This window comes from Ascaphus truei, chromosome 2 (genome assembly GCF_040206685.1).
Source record: "Ascaphus truei isolate aAscTru1 chromosome 2, aAscTru1.hap1, whole genome shotgun sequence".
In the NCBI taxonomy this organism is placed as follows: Eukaryota; Metazoa; Chordata; class Amphibia; order Anura; family Ascaphidae; genus Ascaphus; species Ascaphus truei.
The window spans coordinates 80654538-80676583 of NC_134484.1; the positions used below are offsets into that span (position 1 = coordinate 80654538).

At 43.3% G+C, this 22046-nt stretch overlaps 1 long non-coding RNA gene across 1 annotated transcript; it reads left to right on the top strand.

Annotated features, from left to right (window-relative positions):
• Positions 1-248: 248 nt before the first annotated feature.
• On the top strand, positions 249-18997 carry LOC142488528 (uncharacterized). Its single transcript, XR_012799471.1, has 4 exons — positions 249-377; positions 2063-2128; positions 18019-18074; positions 18391-18997. It is a non-coding gene; the product is annotated as an uncharacterized LOC142488528 (long non-coding RNA).
• Positions 18998-22046: the final 3049 nt, after the last annotated feature.

Consider the following 22046-nt stretch of genomic DNA (forward strand, 5'->3'; position numbering starts at 1 on the left):
GGACCTGCAGTATGCTGATGAGGATGCCCTTTACGATGGCAGGGGTACGTTGGACATTTTGTTTACTTTATTTATGCTGGCTGGCTAATGTTTGATTTTATAATGGGCAAATGAGCTATTATCCATATCTGGATTATAGTTATTTTGCCCATTACTGTACTGTATGTGTTGGGGGGGGGCAGAGGGGGAGAGGGTTGGAGGTGTATTTATTGCAATATTTTCTAAAAAAAATTTGCAACAGGATTGGAACTGCAGGCCAGCGGGGACCCGTGCGGACCACCTGAGGAGCCCCGGACAACCACGGGAACCTCCTGAGGACCCCTGGACACACCAGGGGACCCCCGACTGCCCCCAACTGCCTCTAGCATCAATCCTGTGTATAAAAAAATAACAAATGCTTTTATGTGAGAACACAGGGTTGGGTGGGTTGTGTATTGGTGTTTAGTACATATTGTAATGTTTATTGGGGGCAGAGGGGGTGAGTGAAGGGCCAAATACTCGCTTCACACCCCCCCTCTGCCTCAATAAATCTGCTGTTGTTCCTTAACCCCTTCATTGCCTTAGCGGTTAGCCGCTAAGGTAATGAAGTTGCCTGTGAATGCATTTTTATTGCATGGGATTCATGCCGGGAATCTCCGGTGCTGATATTAATGGGTATCAGCTCCTGAAACTCCCGGCATCAATCCGAGACAGGAAGAATGCATTTTTTTTTCTAAGTCCCCTCTCGCCGCTTATCGGCAGCTTCTCACCACCTTCCTGCCAACTTTTCCAGACGGGAGGATTTTGAGAGGAAATCTCTATTCTAGAGCCGCGATTAGTCTCGATAGGCTAATCAGGGCTACTAGAATTGCACGAGTTTGAAAACCTGCTGATAAGTGGCTTCTTGAAGCTCGTTTGTCGATTTTTTTTTTCTCTGAATTTTTTTTTGCCAAAAAGTGCTTTTACCGCTGACTTATTGGGGCTTACTGAATAGTAGTAGGCCTTTTTGTCGAAAAGGCCTCGATAAGTGGTTTATCGGTGCTTACTGCATGGGCCCCAATGGACCACATTCAAGTTGTAGAAGAAGTGATTTCCTTAAGTAATGAATACAATATACCACTCAGTTTAGGTTTAATACTGTAGATTCTGAAAAATCATTTGATTAATTCTATGCCTCAGCGGTCCATCCTAGATGCATTAAATGCATTAAGAAGATGAAATGTTGAAGAAGTGTTCATTGATATTAAAAATAACATTTTACAATTGTCACAACGACCTCTAGATTATATGAACCTACAAGCAGGATAAGGATCAGCAAGGGAGTACGGCAGGGAGACACCATGTCACCAAAGCTTTTCACTGCAACACTTAAAGACTTGTTTTCTACATAGTCTAGCTAGGCTTCAGCAACCATTACACATGGGTGCAGATACTGATCGATTGGTCGAGCTAGGCTCTTGTAACTGATTCTTACCAATTGAACTAGTACCACTGCCAGCACTGCCTCTGTATTTTACCTGCCGCCTGCCACTTTATTGACAGCTCACTATCCCAGCTTGATATGCCCACTGGTAAACAGCATGCAGCAGTTCGTTCGTTGCTCACATAGACTTTTATGATCAATGCCACATAGACCATAGACCATTAGTATTCTGTTGTAATTTGAGTATTCCTCTGCTACCACTTCTCTCATAGAGCTACAGTATGGTGTGGAGACTCCCGACTCTATGGTAACTATACCAGTACAGTGTAGCATCTGTTCATATAGCTCCTAATATGTATTATTTCTCTTGTGTCCCCTTTATTTTAGTAGTCCATAAGACCCCATTAAAGATGTTTTTATAGTCACACACTTGCCATACTGATACCTCACGACTAATACACTTGGGACCATACTCTCTTTTACAATTATTGTTACTATTGTAGCTGCTTTAAATACATAATACTAATCCACGATTCTATGGTCCTTAACCCTAGTTTTACAATCAGACTAGTGAGTGCACCTAAAAGGGGCTCTCTATCCTAGCCTACTCTCCATCCCAGGAGTGACCCTCTGGCTTAGATTTCAATGTGCTTTATTTAGATATTTGACTGGGAAGAAAAAGTCCAGAAGTCCTCCAGCAACAAATTGTAGAACTCGCCGAAGCAGGTAAGAATGTGGCCCTCCGTATGAATCTCTGCAAGACGCAATAGATGTTCACCAAATGTTGCAAAGATTGAAATAAATGGAATATAAGTAGAAAAAAATTGAAGACTAAGTCTAACTTGGCCAGCAAATAACAATGGATTGGAATCTTTTGAATTAAAGCATTAGGAGAATGAAGATGGCATTGAGCGCATTTGGAAGAAATAATACAATATTTCAAAGGAACCTTCCACTGGGCCCCCAAGAAGACATTTCTTGACCAGTGTATTCTGCCCGTGCTCACGGGTGGATGTGAAACATGGACCCTAAATGTAGAGATAGTTGTGAATCTTAAAACAACACAAAGAAGTATGGAGAGATTTATGCTGAGTATTACTCGTGGTGACATGAAAAATTATGAATCGGTTTGAAACCAGACAAAGGTCTTTGAAATTAAAATGGCAGTGGGCCGGACATATTGCAAGAAGAAATTACCATTGTTGGACACAGATGTACTCGGCTGGATTCCAAAAGATTTAATTTCAGCTATGATAGTGTTAGTAATGTCTACCCTCTAGTGTCTACTTATGTGTACTGCATGGACAATAGATAAATACACTAGGCACATTAGAGATTTAGGGTCCTATTTAGTATCTTCAATAAGTGCATAACCCGCATATTTTGTTCCCACCACCTAAAGGGTGGCGAGATCGGCTTCACAATCTGCATACAGTATGAAGGAGAACAAATCATTTTTACTACTTAGGATTGAAGCCGGGAGTCTCCGGATCTGACCCGCATTAATTTCAGCTTTGGACACCCCCTGCTTCAATCGTATATAATAAAAAAAAAGATGCCCAAAAGGGTGCTATGCTCTAGCACACCTTTACTTCCATACATATGAAAGGGAGCTGAGGTGGACTAAATGGTGAACACCCTTTCATGGCGTTAGTGAGACCTGCACACAACTGTGATAATACCCAAAGAACTATCCAGCAGATCAACAGAAAGGCAACTAATAAATATTAATGTTGTGAGTGAATATCTCCCTTATTACTTTATTACTAATTCTTTACTAACTACTATGGTATATTTTATTTCCATTGTTCTCTTTTTTTCTGTTCCACATATGCCTATGGACTTTATTTAAGTTTGCAATTTCAATTGAAATGCTGCTTTAATTAATGTGCAATGAAGAATCTCAAAATCCATCTTTAATGCTCCTATGTTAGATCATTTGCATATATTTAAAATGGCTCCAGTTTCCATATTCTCCAGAATTACATTTAAAACCCATTTCGGCCCTCATCCTTATATATACCCTTAAACGACCTTTAACAATGGGGTAAAAAGTTATGTATATTACAAAAATATGAACAGTTACATACAGGTGAGGACAAACATGCTCAAACAGATATAAAGAGGTAATGAGGGCCCTGTTGTGAGAGCTTACAATCTAGATCAAGAGGCAAATAACCAAAGTAGCAGCATGACAGGAATGGTGTTCAAATACACGCAAATCACAGTGTTTATTAGATCATAGCCAGAGTAGAAAAACAAAGCACACTGCTTGTATTTCTTCTCTGCATATGATCTAATGAACCACACAGTTTGCGTACATGTGTACACCATTCCTGTCATGCTGCTACTTAGAATTGTTGCCTCTTGGGAATCTGATTGCTGGATGCTGTATTTAGAAGAGACTGCACAGAGAGTGAAAAATAAGTGTCTGACATACACTTTCAACAAGAAAGGAAGTTTATACGAATGACTGTAAACAACATGTGCCAAGTGCTGCTTTCAGTCTTTTGGCATGGATTGCCCCATTTAAGGAAATTTTGATCCCATCTTATTAAGTTGAATACTGTGGGTGTCAGGATCACTCTCAAATCTGACAACACATTTGACCTGTAAGCATGGCAGACCTTTTTTCACTGGTGGAGGAATCTTTTATCGTGACGTTAACCCTATTCAACGTACCACTACATCCCACAGCGCAGAAACTGTTATTGAGTTGGCAAGTCTAAGTCCAACAAGATTAGAAGTTGAACCCACACAACCTCTGTTATTCAGGACAACAGCTCTAGCAGTGAGAAGCATATCTAATAAGCAGTCTTCTGCCATAAGACACCTTCTGTCATTGGAAGACACCTTATAGTCCATTTATTTGAATAGGCTGTAATATATTCCAGCACCAAATGTGCCTTATGGCAGAACACTGCTTAGTAAATATGACCCACTATCTGTATCCTTAGAAGTACTAGAAGATTAGAAGTACTAACTCAAGTCACCACGTCCCCCATATTACTTTCCCTCTGTATCTGCTTTATTTGTTGTGCATTATGTATTGCTTTATTTCCTTTTTTTTTACTTGTGTGTGTCAGAAAACGTGTTTTATTTATTCTCTATTAGAATATGAGGGGTGAGAAGAGGGAATCCTTCAGAGGAAGTGCAGTCCTAAATACTCCAAGTGGGTAAAATACCCCTTACAGCTATATAATGATCTGGGAAAAGTAAGACGTAACTTTTAATACATATACAGTTAAAAAGAATGAGAAAGGACTTCCAAAGAGTTGCAACTTGGAGGATACATTAACGTAATACAATGTATCCGTGTGTATTAACCTAAGTTAGTTAAAGAGTTACATATACAGCTGAACCCCGTTATAATGCGGTGCTCGGGGTCCATCTGGTGCAAACGCATTGTAACCGGGATCATGAAAAAAAATGGCTGCCATGATCAGGGTTTCCATGTCCGCTGGAGGAGGAGTGCTGGGATAACTCTCCCGGCTGTCACAGGCCACCCTTGCTGCACCCATTAGGCCCAGCTCTCTCCTGTCCCTCTACTGGCCCCGCCACCCCTCCGGTCTTTCTGCCGGAGCCTGTGGCCCGAGACTTCACCTGAGCCGGGCTGTCCTGTGCATTGCAGCCTTGTGTCACATAAAGGCCCAGCATGGGTTACCCGGGGGGAGGAAGGGAGAGTTATCAGGACGAGGCTCCGGTGAGAGAGAGACAGGAAGTGCCAGGTCCTAAACACAGGTCAGAGTGGTGGGTTTGTGCGTGAAAGGGGGGGGGAGGAGGGATGTCAGTAATAAAGCATCGAAATGAAAAAAAAATGGCTGCCACGGTCAGCATGTGTCTTCCCAGGTCAGTCTGAATATATTAATATACAGATTTGTTTGTCCCATTTTAACCTGTGTGTCTGTATATTGCTGTCTGCTGCTCCCTTATCAGTCTAGTCTGTGTCTCTATATTGCTATGCATGTCTGCTGCTTCTATAGCAGTCTGTATTTTGGAATGCATATATGCAGCCCCATTAGCAGCAGCATGTTGTAGCCTTTGTGTGAGTACATGTACGTGTAGCAGCCTGCATGTAAAAGTACATGCATGTACAGCAGCATATCTGTCTCTACAGCCTGTGTGTGAGTACCTTTGTTGTGTTTGAATCCTGTGTGAGTACATGCATGATACGTCTGTCTGTCTCTGCAGCCTTTTTGACTACATACATGTGCAGCCTGTCTGTCTCTGCAGTCTGTGTGAGTACATGCATGGGCAGCCTGTCTGTCTCTGCAGTCTGTGTGAGTACATGCATGAGAAGCCTGTCAGTCTATGCTGTGTGTGTGTTTTTGTGTGTATGTGTGTCCGTCCCAGTCCCCGTCTGGACATTCCACTTGGCAAATCCTGGAAGTTTGCCAAAAAAAACGGGAACCACGCTCACACCGCGTTAGAAGCGGATTGTGCTATAACGAGGTTGAGCTGTATTAAGAGACAGATTGAAGTGAATAGAAATAGAAAACATAATTATAAAAAGCACAATATCTGAGGGAGATCAAATCAAAATGTGTACTGGTCCTAGGGGTGAGACCTAGTACTTAATGGTAAATTAAACAACATTTAAAGCGATGAACAAAGCCTGCAGAACTAAAGACTCATAATTTAGAGCCTGTTTGATAATGCAGATTGAAAATTCAAAAGGCATTAAATCATAGGTTGGCTTCTTCAGAGGACACCCTAAAAGACACCATATCTGATTAAATAGATAGGTACATAGATGGGATTTAATGCCCCCCTGTACAATTTATATAAACAAGATTGCACAGATCTGGTCTAATAAAATGAAATATATAACATCCAGAGAGTACCAAGAATATTTATCTACAAATAATAATAGTGCTTGCTTGTCAGAACGCAGTTACTGTATAACTGTGTAATCCCTAGCGCAGCGAAGGTGACACCCATTTTTTTCTAACCCAGTAGCCTCAGTAACTCTTAACCCTCGGTACATATTATTACTTTGTGCTTGAAGTTCTTTCAAGGTTGCAATCAACAAAATTGATATCCCTTTTGGGTATACTGTTAGCAGACAGTGAGCACTGCTAGCCATCAGCTGGGTCAGCACACACTGCTAGAGCTGTGGCCTAGAAAAGCAGTATGGGTTCACATCCTCTTGGGTCTGACACCATTCAAGTAATTAGGTTGGTGCCTTTTGCTAGTGTATAAAAATCCTATTAGGAAGTGTGGGTTGGGTCTCATTTAAATATACTTTGCACAGCCATTAGCATGCCCCCCCATCACGGTACCTCAGGTGTTCTCCTTTTTCTCTCATGAAATCTACTTATGGTTTCGTCAAGAGATTGTTCTCTGTTTGAAAAAAAAAATTGCAGATTGGCCTTTTTGAGACTCGGCTGATGTGGATCCAAATAGTCAAGAGAGGGTTTCTTTAGAATGATCATGATTGGTGTTTGAGGGAAGATTGGAATGTGCCAGAGATGAGAGAGAGGTTAAAATGGGGAGTTAGGGTATGGCTTAGTGTGCCAGAGTGTGGGAGTGAAGGACATGTAAGAAAATAGGATCAAGGGGGCTGGTTGTAGGGTGGGATGATGATCAGAGCACAAATACCACATCATCAGACACAAGGGGAAATGATCTTAAAGATGATTTAGGCATGCATGGGGATGTAGGTGTTGCATCTGGAGCATGACCTGAAGTGATGCTATGTCTGATGTACTCCATCTTATCTGTGAAGTAAGTGGCAAGGTCTTGGGCCATGAGAGTGAAAGTGGGTGAAGGTGCAATTGGGTAGAGGTGACAAACAGGTGTTGAGGGTTAGAGGGGGCTAGCAATTATTCAGGACCAGTCCGACAGGAAGAAACAGTTGTCAATGTACCTGTTGTAGTAGCTACTGTATCATAGTAAATCCAGATCTGTAAATATTTGTTTCACTTCATGTTGGTGCATGTACACAATGGTCGCAGATGATGGGGCAAAGTTGAGAGGAGTCCATATATGTAAATTGTAATAAGCAACATTTCTCACATTTGAAATAGTTTCGGTGTAAAATGAAGTGTGTTAGTACTGTAGTATCAAGAAGTCAATTGTAGGACCAGTATATAGTGTGTTGCCTATAAGAATTTTATGAACAACATTAATTCCCTCAGTAGGAGGAATGCAGGTATATAAACTGGCAAATGTCTATGGTTACAAGACGGCTGTCAGATGGGAGTGTGGGAATGTTGTTCCTCTGTCTATATATATATATATATATATATATATATATATATATATATATATAGAGAGAGAGAGAGAGAGAGAGAGAGAGAGAGAGAGAGAGAGAGAGAGAGAGAGAGAGAAAACAAGAAGAACAGAAAGCGCAATGCCCATAGCATAAAATCTATGACATTTATTGACAAGGGATTAAAGGTTCGAGGAAACAGGCTCACTCACAAGGGAACCATACAGTATAAACAGGCAGTTGTGAACACATAGTCACCGCCTCATCGGGTTGGTAAGCCGTTGGCAGCGAAAAACAGGGTCCTCAAGTGTCCTCACACAGCTCAGGGAAGATCTGGGTCCCAGCATACACAGCCAACTCAAGTGAGTACGCAATGCTGATAGCCTCCTGCAGCACTGGAGATGCGATCCGGCCATGATTCACCGTCCCCCAGTGATGACGTAATGACGCTGCAAACATCCTGACGTGTTTCGTCACATGGAGCGATTTTTTCAGGACGTTTGCAGCGTCATTACGTCATCACTGGGGGACGGTGAATTCTCTCTTGTGATCTGCATGCATTTCATCTTGTGGTGGTTATATAGTTATCCAGTATGGCTCCTTTATTGTGGTTATTAATACATGTTACAGCTAAACCCCGTTATAACGCGCCTCGTTATACCGCAATTCGGTTATAACGCGGTTTTCCCGTGGCTCCCGTTTTAAAAAAATTTTTTTTTTACATTTTTAAAATTTTTTTTTTTTTGCACACTGCACACACTGCACACACTCACTGCACACACACTGCTCATTGCTCACACTGCCACACTGCACACACACTGCACACTGCACACACACTGCTCATTGCTCACACTGCACACACTGACACACTGCACACACACTGCACACACACTGCACACTGCACACACACTGCTCATTGCTCACTGCTCACACTGCACACACTGACACACTGCACACACACTGCACACTGCACACACACTGCTCATTGCTCACACTGCACACACTGACACACTGCACACACACTGCACACTGCACACACACTGCTCATTGCTCACACTGACACACTGCACACACACTGCACACACACTGCACACTGCACACACACTGCTCATTGCTCACTGCTCACACTGCACACACTGACACACTGCACACACACTGCACACTGCACACACACTGCTCATTGCTCACACTGCACACACTGACACACTGCACACACACTGCACACTGCACACACACTGCTCATTGCTCACACTGCACACACTGACACACTGCACACACACTGCACACACACTAAACACTGCACACACACTGCTCATTGCTCACTGCTCACACTGCACACACTGACACACTGCACACACACTGCACACTGCACACACACTGCTCATTGCTCACACTGCACACACTGACACACTGCACACACACTGCACACTGCACACACACTGCTCATTGCTCACTGCTCACACTGCACACACTGACACACTGCACACACACTGCACACTGCACACACACTGCTCATTGCTCACACTGCACACACACTGACACACTGCACACACACTGCACACTGCACACACACTGCTCATTGCTCACACTGCACACACTGACACACTGCACACACACTGCACACACACTGCACACTGCACACACACTGCTCATTGCTCACACTGCACACACTGACACACTGCACACTGCACACACACTGCACACTGCACACACACTGCTCATTGCTCACACTGCACACACTGACACACTGCACACACACTGCACACTGCACACACTGACACACTCACACACACTGCACACTGCACACACTTACACACACTCACAGACACTCACACACACTCTCACACATTCAGACACTTACACACACTTAGACACTCACAGACACTCACAGACACTCACACACACTTACACACACTCACAGACTGCACACACACTGTACACTGCACACACACTCCTCATTGCTCACACTGCACACACTGACACACTGCACACACACTGCACACTGCACACACACTGCTCATTGCTCACACTGCACACACTGACACACTGCACACACACTGCACACTGCACACACACTGCTCATTGCTCACACTGCACACACTGACACACTGCACACACACTGCACACTGCACACACACTGCTCATTGCTCACACTGCACACACTGACACACTGCACACACACTGCACACTGCACACACACTGCACACACTTACACACACTCACACACACTCACACACACTTACACACACTTACACACACACTCAGACACTTACACACACTTACACACACTCACAGACACTTACACACACTTACACACACACTCAGACACTTACACACACTCACAGACACTTACACACACTCACACCCACATACACACACCCATATACACACACACACTTTCTCTCCCATATATACATACACACACACACTCTCTCACTCTACACAGACGGGGGGTGGGGTCGGAGCAGAGGAAAGGCTGCGACCAGCACCACCACCCGCTCCCCCCCTCCTCCCGCGCAGGCAGCGGGAGCGCCAGGGAAAGCGGTGGGGAGAAGAAACCCCCCGCTACCACCTCCATGCAGGCAGCGGGAGCACCGGGCACGTGGAGGGATCAGAGGTAAGCGGGGACCGGAGGGACATCCCCGCTCCCATCTCCTTCCCCGCGGGCTGTCCTGCGGTGACAGGGGGAAGCGGGGAGCGGAGGGACATGCCCGCTCCCATCTCCTGCCCCGCGGCCTGTCACGCGGTGACAAGGGGAAGCGGGGACCGGAGGGACATCCCCGCTCCCATCTCCTACCCCGCGGGCTGTCCCGCGGTGACAGGGGGAAGCGGGGAGCGGAGGGACATGCCCGCTCCCATCTCCTGTCCCGCGGGATGAATCTGCATTAAAGCGGCAGCCATTTTTTTTTTTTCGCGACCCCGTTAGTAACGCGGTGGTCTCGGGGTGGACCCCGAGACCCGCGTTATTACGGGGTTTAGCTGTATATATTTACCTTGGTGATTGAGTGGTACTGTTACTTAGCACTGAGGTAGAGTACTTTAGCATACAATTTTTGATCTCTGCTTTGACCGGCCGGTCTTAAGATAATAAAGCAGGTACTATTATATATTTTTTCTGGTTTTATATACTCTGCACATTTTCATAATTTGAGGTTAGATCTGTGCATAAACCAGTATATATGTCTTGGGGTTCCGAGGGGACTGTTTTAACAATATTTTTTGTGTAATTCATGTGTTTTTTCCATTGAATAAATGAATTCATTATTTATCATTGCTTGAGTGCTTTCAGTGGGACCCTTTTCTCTTTTTTTGTTTTCACATTATATGTCCCCAGCACCGTCACTAGGTCATTATCTATATTAGTTTGACTTTATAATTTGATTTAAGCAATTTTGTATTATTTTTCTAGTTAGTTGCAGGCTTGCTTGTCAGTTTTATATATATCCGAAGAGGAGATTACACAGGCGCTCCTCAAATTAAAACTAAGCAGCCAATGTGGACCTGACTTACTACAATCTAGGTTCCTACGACTTGGTGCCCCAGCCATTGCCAAACCAATTGCTTCCATAGTCAACTCTATCCTGTCTGCAGGCCATATCCCTAAGACCTGGAAAACTGCCAGAGTTGTCTCAATCTTCAAAAGTGGGGACAAAAACACTGTCTCAAACTACAGGCCAATCTCACTTCTCCCAATTCTATCCAAAGTCATGGAAAAATGTGTCCACTCCCAATTAAGCGAGTACTATACCAAGACAAATTTCCCTAGCCAATTCCAATCTGGATTTCACCTCAAACACTCCACCGTAACTACCCTGCTAAAAGTTTGCAATGAAATCCAGTGTGGAATGGAACGGGGACAACTCACTGGTGCAGTATTCCTAGATTTTGCAAAGGCTTTTGATACTGTTGATCATGCTATCCTGCTTAACAAACTCCAGAGCTCTGGAATAGGGAAGCATGCTTTAAACTGGTTTCAGTCCTACCTATCAGGTAGATCCCAACATGTGTCCATCTCAGGCTCTAACTCTAACCCCCTGGATATCGCCTGTGGTGTCCCGCAGGGCTCTGTTCTGAGGCACCTAGTCTTCTCAGTGTTCATCAATGATCTTCCCACAGCTTGTCAGGAAGCCTCAATACAAATGTATGCAGATGACACAATCCTATATGCACACAGCCATAGCCTCTCTGACCTTCAACACATACTTTAGTCTGACTTTTTGAGACTCGAAAACTGGATTTACCACAACAAACTGTTTTTCACAAACTGATAAGACTGTAACAATGGTATTTGGGACCAAGACTAATTTTTAAAGCTTCCAGCAACTGAGCTCCAGATTAGAACAAACACTAACACCACCCTAACCCCTGTCACTAGTTTTAAATACCTCGGCATATGGTTTGACTCCCACTTAACATTCGGGATGCACATTGATACCCTGACAACCAAGACCTATGCCAAACTAGGGGTACTTTACAGGAACAAATCCTCCCTAAGTCTCCTGGTCAGAAAGCGTATCGCACAGCAGATGCTAATGCCAATTATTGACTATGGAGACATAGTATATGGCTCGGCACCTCAAACCCACCTTGGCAAACTTGACACCCTCTACAATTCAATTTGTCGTTTTGTTCTCCAATGCAACTATAACACACATCCCTGCGAAATGCTCAAAGAACTAGATTGGTCATCACTCGAGTCTAGGCGCAAAGTTCCCCTTTCCTGTCTTGCCTTCAAATTCTTTGTTAAGCTACCCAGCTACCTGAACAAGCTCCTCACCCCTACCACATGCAGCACCTATCATCTGAGATCAGACGCCAAAAGACTGTTCATGGTCCCAAGGCTCAACAAAGTATCCGGACGTTCCTCCTTCTCTTACCGTGCACCCCAAAACTGGAACAACCTACCAGAGACTCTCACATTCACCACCAGTTTAAGTTCTTTCAAATCTAAGGCTGTCACACATTTTAATCTGGTCTGTAACTGTTTCATACACCAATAATATATATTATCTTTAACTGTGCATGCAATGTCTTGTATATAATGTATACCCTGTTCATTTATGTAACTGTATTTGTAACCATGTATTATTTGTCTTAACTCTGTGCCCAGGACATACTTGAAAACGAGAGGTAACTCTCAATGTAGTTCTTCCTGGTAAAATATTTTATAAATATATATATATATATATATATATATATATATATATATATATATATATATATATATATACAGTGTTCGACAAACCTATACATTTGCTCGCCCCGGGCGAGTGGATTTTACCCCCGGGCGAGTAAATATTGGCCCAAGCAGCACACGTTTGGTACTAGGTGGCGAGTAGATTTTTTTGTGTGGCGAGTAGATTTTTTGGTGATTTGTCAACCACTGTGTATATATATATATATATATATATATATATATATATATATATATATATATATATATACACACATATATACACACATATACACACATATATATATATATATTTATTTATAGAATATTTTACCAGGAAAACTACATTGAGAGTTACCTCTATATATATAAAATGTATTTATGTTTAGATCTGTAGTATAGATATAGATATGTATACAGGCATACCCCGCATTAACATACGCAATGGGACCGGAGCATGTATGTAAAGCGAAAATGTACTTAAAGTGAAGCACTACCCTTTCCCACTTATCGATGCATGTACTGTACTGCAATCGTCATATACATGCATAACTGATGTAAATAATTCATGTGTAACAGGCTCTATAGTCTCCCCGTTTGCGCACAGCTTCGGTACCGGTAGGGAGCCGGTATTGCTGTTCAGGATGTGATGAGAGGCGCATGCGTGAGCTGCCGTTTGCCTATTGGGCGATATGTACTTACTCGCGAGTGTACTTAAAGTGAGTGTACTTAAAGCGGGGTATGCCTGTATACAGTATGAAATGCATTTATATACTGTGAACAATAAAAAAATAATAAATCTGCACTAAACTAGGTGAATATAAGTGACATAAATAATCAATATATATTGTGCAAGTGAGAAATCACAGTTATGTAACCCACAAACTCCACTATATAACCTAGGGGTGTTAATTAAAACCACAGTCATATGTCTGGCGCTGAGCTGGAAAGTGTATTTGGAGCGTATATACACTGCAGCTATCTTATCCTACGCGTTTCATCAGGGATGAAGTAAGTAATCCTTATGAAACGCATAGGATAAGATAGCTGCAGTGTATATACGCTCCAAATACACTTTGCAGCTCAGCGCCAGACCATATGACTGTGGTTTTAATTATTCACTGAAATATGAAAATGTCTTTGTCTGACTGTCAGTCGCCGGCAGGCGCATGTCGATGGTGTCAGTGTTTGCCACAAGAGTCTGAGTCTGTTTGTGGCATGAGAGCTGTGTATCGTGTTGGGAGTTCCCCTAATACTAATTGTGAGTACACAGTCCTCCCCGTGAACCGAGCGCAGAGATGGGGACTGAGGTGGTGAGTGACAGGGCTGAACCCATGTTACCTGGAGTGAGAGTGACCACGGACCTGCGGACCATCTCCATCTGGCAGTTGATGTGGAGATCCTGTGCCTCTGATGACCAGTTGTTTGCTGCATAGTGGCAACATGTCCCTAACATGTACTGCCTGATATTTTCCATCTAAGTGTATGTGCGATTCTTTCCTACCTGTGATGAGCCAATACAATCACATTTAATACACTACAAATTGTGCGCTGTTTTTTGTTTTCCAATTTATACAGTATACTGTACATATGTTTTTCTAATAAAATCTTTATTCCTGAAGGAGTGGCTCAGTGAATAAAAGCACTGACTCCGATAACAACTAACAACAACATTGAGTTTAAAGCAGGGGATCCTTGTTCAAATGTCAGTGTCAGCTTCTTGTGACCTTGGGCAAATCACTTTATCTCCCTGTGCCTCGGGCACCAAAAACATAGATTGTAAGCTCATCTGGGAAGATACTGTCTATAAAATTCATATGTTCAGTGCTGCTTACCGTGCACTATACTGTAATCGTGAAGTGCTTTGAAGCCTATTGGGAAATAAAGTTATTATTACTATTATTTACTTAGAATAAATGCCATAGGTGAAGGTGGCCAGCAAACTATCAGTCACTGTTGTAAAATTATGCTATGCAAGAACAATGGGGGTAAACTATGAACTATATGAATTATAAGACTGTACCGCCTTCTCTGAGGTGGCAGGTAAAAGAATAGGTACAAAAAATATTAAACGCCATACATTTACTATAGAACGTTTGTAATTGCTGTGGCCAGGCAAGACTGTTGACATGCCCATGGACACATCCCTTTTTCATTTAGTCATTATTTTACTGTTGCTATGAACATAAGGTCACAAAAGACATGCAAACACGGACATAACAATGTTGTAACAAGCTTGTAAAACCAGTGCTAACTTGCAAAACACTTTAACAAAAGAAAAGCATGGTTACTGCAGAGAATTCCCGGTCTGTATATCTCTTGCATACAATGCCTATGTTGTGTTGGAAGCCAGTGACTAAAGAAGCTTAGAAAATAATACAGGACTTAAAGTATATGTTTTCTCCATTTTTTTTATTCAAAGATGCATTCTATATATGTTATTATGAGATTTAATGAAGCTTTATATATTGAATTATATTCTTTATCCACCTTCTTTAACAAAGACTAATACAGTAGTGAGTGCTTTAAGAAAACAAATCTAGAACCGGAAGATGAAATATTAGAGGCTGCCTTTATAATCTTATCCAATCAACTAGAAAGTAGCCACCGTCAATTAGAAACACTCAACACAGTGTTCACAATCACTAATACCCAGTACTTTCATTATCTTTTTCTTGTAGATCTTTTTCTAAGATAGGAACTCTAAGGACTGCAATGCTATGAATGTATCAGTTCGCCCATCATTGTCAGATAAAGACAAAGGAGCTTATATTGTATCAATTACATAAGAAAAAAATACTTTTGTCAGTAAAAAAAAAGTTAATTCTAATCAAGGGCATGGTATAGCTTTCTCATTATTAGCAAAGATGAAAATAAGTACTTAAAATGCTAATATAATTTATCTAGAAAGCAAATAAATATGTCCCCACAAGTTTATAGTGATGCTCTTTAGTTCACTGGTTCATATATCAAGCAATATCTTGCACTAAAATGTATCCCTAAGGTCATCTCATTCTCAGAATCATGCACAGCTGAAACTCTGTCTGATACTGGTACTGAACTAAAGACTGTATCACATGTTTAGCTTGCAAGTATTTATAGAAATCTTTTGTTAGGTATATTGTGCGCCTTTGAAGCTGTAAGAAAGGTTTAATTATACCATTTGAGATCATTTCAGAGACTGTGCTCAATCCAGCTTGGCTCCATTTAACAAACACAGCCCTTTTATTGACTGGTGGGAAAGCCGGATTGAGCAGCAATGAGGTCAGCGGAGAGGGGTATGTGGTTGATAGCTTGGATTTAGAAATCCACTAATTCCAAATTAATATTGATTGGGAAATGATTGGGTGTTCACCTACATGCTCATAACTTTCACCAGAAGGCATCAATCACAAATTTTAAAATTATACAGTATGGGGCAACCTCTAAAGCTACTCACCTACTCAAACCAGGGGATTGAATCCAAGCAATTTTATTGACTTTTGTTGATGGTTGCCTTTGAGGGGCCATGATCTATATATATTATGCAGGGCATGACAAATCCACTCGCCCACTCATGCATTTTGTCCACTGTCGAGTGCTTACCGACAGCGTGGTGCGACGGCGTTGTGTGGCATCTCTCAGCATTCTCCTGCAAGAACTGTGTCCCACTGCAAATCCCATGAAAATGGCTGTGAGACGGCAAATGACACCGTGACATCATGACGTCACGTAGTGTCCCGTTGTCATGGCAACGCAGTGTCAGTTGACGCCGCGCATCTATTTTCATGGGAGTTGGAGAGGGAGACACGGAAGTTGCAGGAGAATGCCGGGAGATGCTGCACCATGCTGGCTCATCCCACCACCGGTAAGTACTCAACAGTGGGAAGAGGGTGAGAGAGGGAGGTGGGTTACATTTTTTTTGGGTGGGGGAGCGAGTGCCCTCTCTTTTTGGGCGAGTGACATTTTTTACAGCTTGTTGAGCCCTGTATTTATGAAATATTCCAGTGGGTGCAGTCATGGGTAAAGCAATTTCTTGCACTAAAAAGTAGAGATGGGCGAACCAGTCCTAGTCCGTTTCGCTGAATATCCGAGACTTTCCATTCAAAATCCATTCAGCAGTGTCAAATTCATATGCGGATTGTTCCAACTTTATTCCGCGTGGATTACCATAGTTCAAATCACCTATAGCTCGGTCATGCAGCTTTAAAATAGCTCTCTCGATCGATTTTAACATAAATCCATTCCGTGTATTGTGTTTATTTCTAATCTGACTGTGAATGTACACAGTCTTAAACATAGTCCAAGAGCTTCCGATTTATTTTGGGCTTTGATCACTGGAGGTAACAGTCATTTATCAAAAGTAATAAGGAGAACTGACAATGGAATACAAACTGGGTTCACCCATATCAAAGGCAGTGCCCTTAGTACCCTAAACTACTCATGTTATCGTGAATGTTCTTGGTAGGTCTCTCCCAGGTTGGAATTTTGCTAGTCTGCCGCCAAGACTGTGGATTGTTGCTATTTCTTGCAGGGATCCTTCTGAAGCGCTGTTTGCCTTATGATAGGCACCTGTCCCTTATTAGCAGCAAGCCCTTTCTAAACCTCTTCCTGTTCCTCCTTGCCTGAGTTTTGTGTTTTTTCCTTGTAATCAATGTTGCTGCCTCATTGTGTTGCTGTCTCTCTCTCTCTTTGTGCGCCAGACTCTTTTCGGACCTCAACCATGTTGCTCCTCTCTTGTCCTTGACCCTGCTTGTTCCTGACCACTGCTATCCATCTGCGTCTGACTATTTCCTATCCACTGACCATTGGTACCTGCCTGCTGCCTGCTGCCTGCTTCTGACCATTGCCTGTCCACTGATCATCGCTACCTGCCTGCTAGCCCGCACCAGCTACTGGACTCCAGCCCCGCAACTGTTGCCCTTGACACCTGTATTTCAACGCTTAAACATTTTGCTTGCTTGGCAAAAGTGATGATGTCATTAGAAATGGAGGGAATCACATGATACAGCAACCAATAAGATTGGTTGCTGTATCATGTGGTCATGATTCCCTCCCATAATACTTCTTGTCACCCTTTAGGGGCACACAGGGGAGTTAGGTTCTGACTCTGTCTGGTTAGAACTAGGACAGTCAATGAGACCAGCTGCTATCCGAGGTTGGCTATAAAACCGTACCCATCCTGTTTGCCATTTACTTGTCAAGCATTCTATTTTACAGGTCATAAGTCTGGTTACTCTTTTTCCATAGGGCTATAAATTTTCCTGTGCCTTTTCATTCTGACTCCTAGTTCTACTGACATTCAGGTACATTCTTGTTTTTGTTTGTATTCCCTTTGCACTAGTCTGTCCCCTTGTTTATCATATTGTCCCTTGCTATTTTATTGTTGTTACATTTAGCACTGTATTTCTTTGCAGCTTATCTTTGTTGTCCAGTTTTTTCCCCTTTGTCTCCTATTTATTATTTAGATACCATAGCTTTTTGGTGCAGCTCTGCATATATTATGCAGACTTCATTTTGTTTTCACTGTCTTGTTATTTTTGTGCTATATTAATCTCTATCAGTTTTTATATATATATATATATATTTTTTTTTTTTAAATATATATATTTATATTTATAGTTTCCATGCTACCTCCGAGGGTTCCATACATCCTGATAAATGTGACTCTGTAACATTTCTTCTGCCATGGTCCAAGCCAGTATAAAAGGTCATGGCCCTTGCAGAAGTCGGGAAGTCACCAATGAGGCCACATTCAGTGGAAGATGATTAAAGAAGAAAGAATATAGCTTGGAAGAAAACAAAAACAGAAATACTTACAGAAGATAAATCTTCAATCAAAAGAGGATCCAGGGCTTAGGGTCAAGTTGAGAATCCCCCATCGCAGGTCCATGAATGGATCCGGATTACAATTAGGTCAATGAGCTTTAGGATGACCAATAGGCCATTGGGGACGGAGTTTAATTTTGTGGGACTTTTTTCATTTTTGGGCCTTTGGGCACCGTTTTTATTTATGTTTTATTCTGTTTTTATTGGTCATTGCGCCTCTGGTCTAGGACATTTGGTAGTAGCCTTTTTGCCGCAACTACATCTTCCCCTGTGTTCAGCCACCATTTACTTCACGTCTGTGACATCTCTCTGCTGCAAAGTAAGCCCCTAACCTTACCTTTTACCCTAAAAACCTCTAGTCTTAATCCCTAATACGAACGCTAACCCCTACCCCAAAAACCTTAACTCTTTACTCTATAGCCCTTTACCCTATTGCCCTTTTACCCTAAACCCCTATCCTAAACTCCTTACCCTAATCCCTTACCCTAAAAACCTTAACCCCCTCCCTAAAAACCTTAACCCCTTACCTTAATCTGCTATCATAAAAACCTTAACCCCTTACCCTAACCCCATTCCCTAAAGACCTAAGCCCTTGCCCTAAAACCCCAATCCTTATTGCCTATCCTAACCACTTAACCCCCTTAAATTAACTTACCTTATAGGAGAAGCAGCTGGCGCCTGACCATCCAGCAGCAGGCGAGGGGTCTATCTGACGCCAAACTCCGGCAGAGACTTGGTCGCAGCTAGACGACCGCGACCAAATGTCTAATTCCGTCGGGCCTCTGGATTAATTTTATGGCTTTTTTAAAAAAAAAATTAAACTTGTTCTTTATTTGCATTTTTTGTTAAGTACATTGGGACGTGGGGTACAGAACATAAAAGGGGGTAGGATGTTACTTTTATTTTATGGCTTTTTTAATGATTGCACATCAGCCCTTTGTCTCTGGGGACTCCAGCCTGTAAGATCAAAAGGGCCTTCATCATGGATGGGGTAATACAGGCTGCCATTGAGTGCCAATGTGACTACCTAGGCTGTCATTGAGACGGCCTAGGTAACTACACTGACACTCAATGGGTAAATGTTTCGTTTGTTTTGTTAATCATGTTTAATAATTCTATTGTTAATGTATGTATTTTGTATGATGTTTTTATGTATGTAGTCTCCTTATATTATGCTGGATGGGGAGGGTGAGGTGTGTTAGGAGAATGGGTGTTGGGTGTAGTAGCCTTGGGAGGGTGGTTAGGCCCCTGCTAGAATAGTGGTAGGCGTTAACCCTTTGTTTCCCTTAGCAGCTAGTAAAGCATTGCATGGCAATGCTTTACTAGCCCCTTTATGTAGCCAAGTGGGGTAGGTAGTGTAGTTTGTGTTCAATATTAACCCCTTAGTAGACATTAGTGATTAGTTAATCTTAGGAACCACTTGGACTACTATGAGGTTAATATATTGTTAAATGGGTTATATGTAATGTTATCTATGGTTCTATCTCACCATACCCCATCTCAATCTTGCCTGACTGGGGCTAGCAGAAAAAAAACCATTTGATGTGATAAGTACATACAAATTAGATATTTTTTGTAGTGATTTTTCTGAATAGATCATTCTTAATAAATATCATGAAAACTCCCCTTTAAAAAAAATCCCATTAAATTGCATTTAGTTTTTAATGCATGGCAACATTCGCTATTTAATTAATAGTTCCTATTCGCATTGGTCAGAAAGCTCATTGCACAGCTGATGCTAATGCCAATTATTGACTATGAGGATATAGTGTTATTAAGAATGTGAGCACACAGCCCCACAGGTGGAGCTCCCGGCTATCTCCTTACACTGCGCTGACCCTTCCGCTACTACCACGCAAGCCTCCTTCAGCTGCATCGCTTACCCCTCGGCATTGTACGACGCTCCATGAGGTACTTTCCCCACGCTCTACGCCGCAGCCATCGGCGCGGAATCACCGCTCCGCGCTCACACGCGCACCTCACGTTGCTTCTTCTCATGCGCACGTCAGACTTACAGCGCACTCACAACAGCCCCTGAACTTACCTTCACTCAGACTCCGCCCCCAAACACCGCACGCTTACAATTTGGCTCTTGCTGAGTGTCACCTGGACTCTAAGAGCAGCAGCCAATGCGCTGAAGGTCCCTGGGTTTCTCCAGGCACGCCCCCTCTCCTGGTTGGCTGTTCCAGCTTTATATACCCTCTCTGTCATGTGCTTCCTTGCTCGTCATAGTTCTGTATGGGTGATTCACAGTGCTTGTTCTTTGATTCTCTCGGTTTTGACGCGGCTTGGCACACTTCCCCCTTTGGCTCTCGACTTCGGCTTGTTCCTGTTTACGTACCTTCTGGCTCCCCTCAACCAAGGCTCTCACCTCGACTCTTCCGTACTTCTCCTACCCCTGATCTCGGCAGCGGCAACGACCATTCTTCTGGTAAAACCGGTACCGGCAAGTATTCACGCAATACTCCCCATCTGGCCTGGCACCACTCAATACCCCAAACCGGACACGTCCCTCGCTCTGTTTGTGTGTGTATTCATACCTGGCACCTCAGTTATAGGGACAGGTCTGGTCTGCGGGCTACTCCGGAGTAACAATATGACGAGCCCACAAGACGCAGACCAGGCCGAATTGAGGCAAGCAATCTCTCAGCAAAACCAGGCCATAGCCAACCAGATTGTGGGCCTAACACGCCAAATGGCCAAACTTTCGGCTCGTGTACCGGAAGCACCTGTACCTCTTTCTCCTCCACATGCTGCAGAACCAGTCAGACCCAGCAGTATGGACGTGAAGATACCGTCTCCCAAGCCGTACGCCGGCAACCCGCAGGAGTGCAGAGGTTTCCTTAACCAGTGCGAGGTTCAATTTGAAATGGCACCCCTTCAGTAAGACACCGTCGGAAGAAGGTAGCCTACATGTACAATCTACTGCTGGCAGCGCGTTGGCATGGGCCTCGCCAGTCTGGGAGTTGCACCCGGACCTGACACAAGACTACCTAGCCTTCAAGGGTGAGTTCCGACAAGTCTTTGATTCTCCTGCGCGCCGGGAGATGGCGTCTGTTTCCCTCCTCCAGACAACTCAGGGGCGAAGATTGGTGACACAGTATGCGGTGGAGTTTCGCACGCTCACCGCCGAGATGAACTGGGGACAAGAGGCTCTCATCTCCATCTTCTGTCAGGGTCTCTCGGAGTCCATCAAGGACGAGCTTGCTCGGCAACCCAGGTCAGACCAACTGGTGGCGCTTACCGACTTGGCCATACGCATTGATCAACGCATCCAGGTACGACGCTCGGCGCGTCAGCATGCTCAGCCACTAACCTTCCAGGCATTCTCCCCCGACTCACCTCTGGTTCCTAGATCGTCTTCATCACAGCAGCTGGCACTGGAGTCTCCCAAGCCAACGCAATTAGGGGTGCAACAGATCTGGAACCCACGATGACAACTCCGTTAC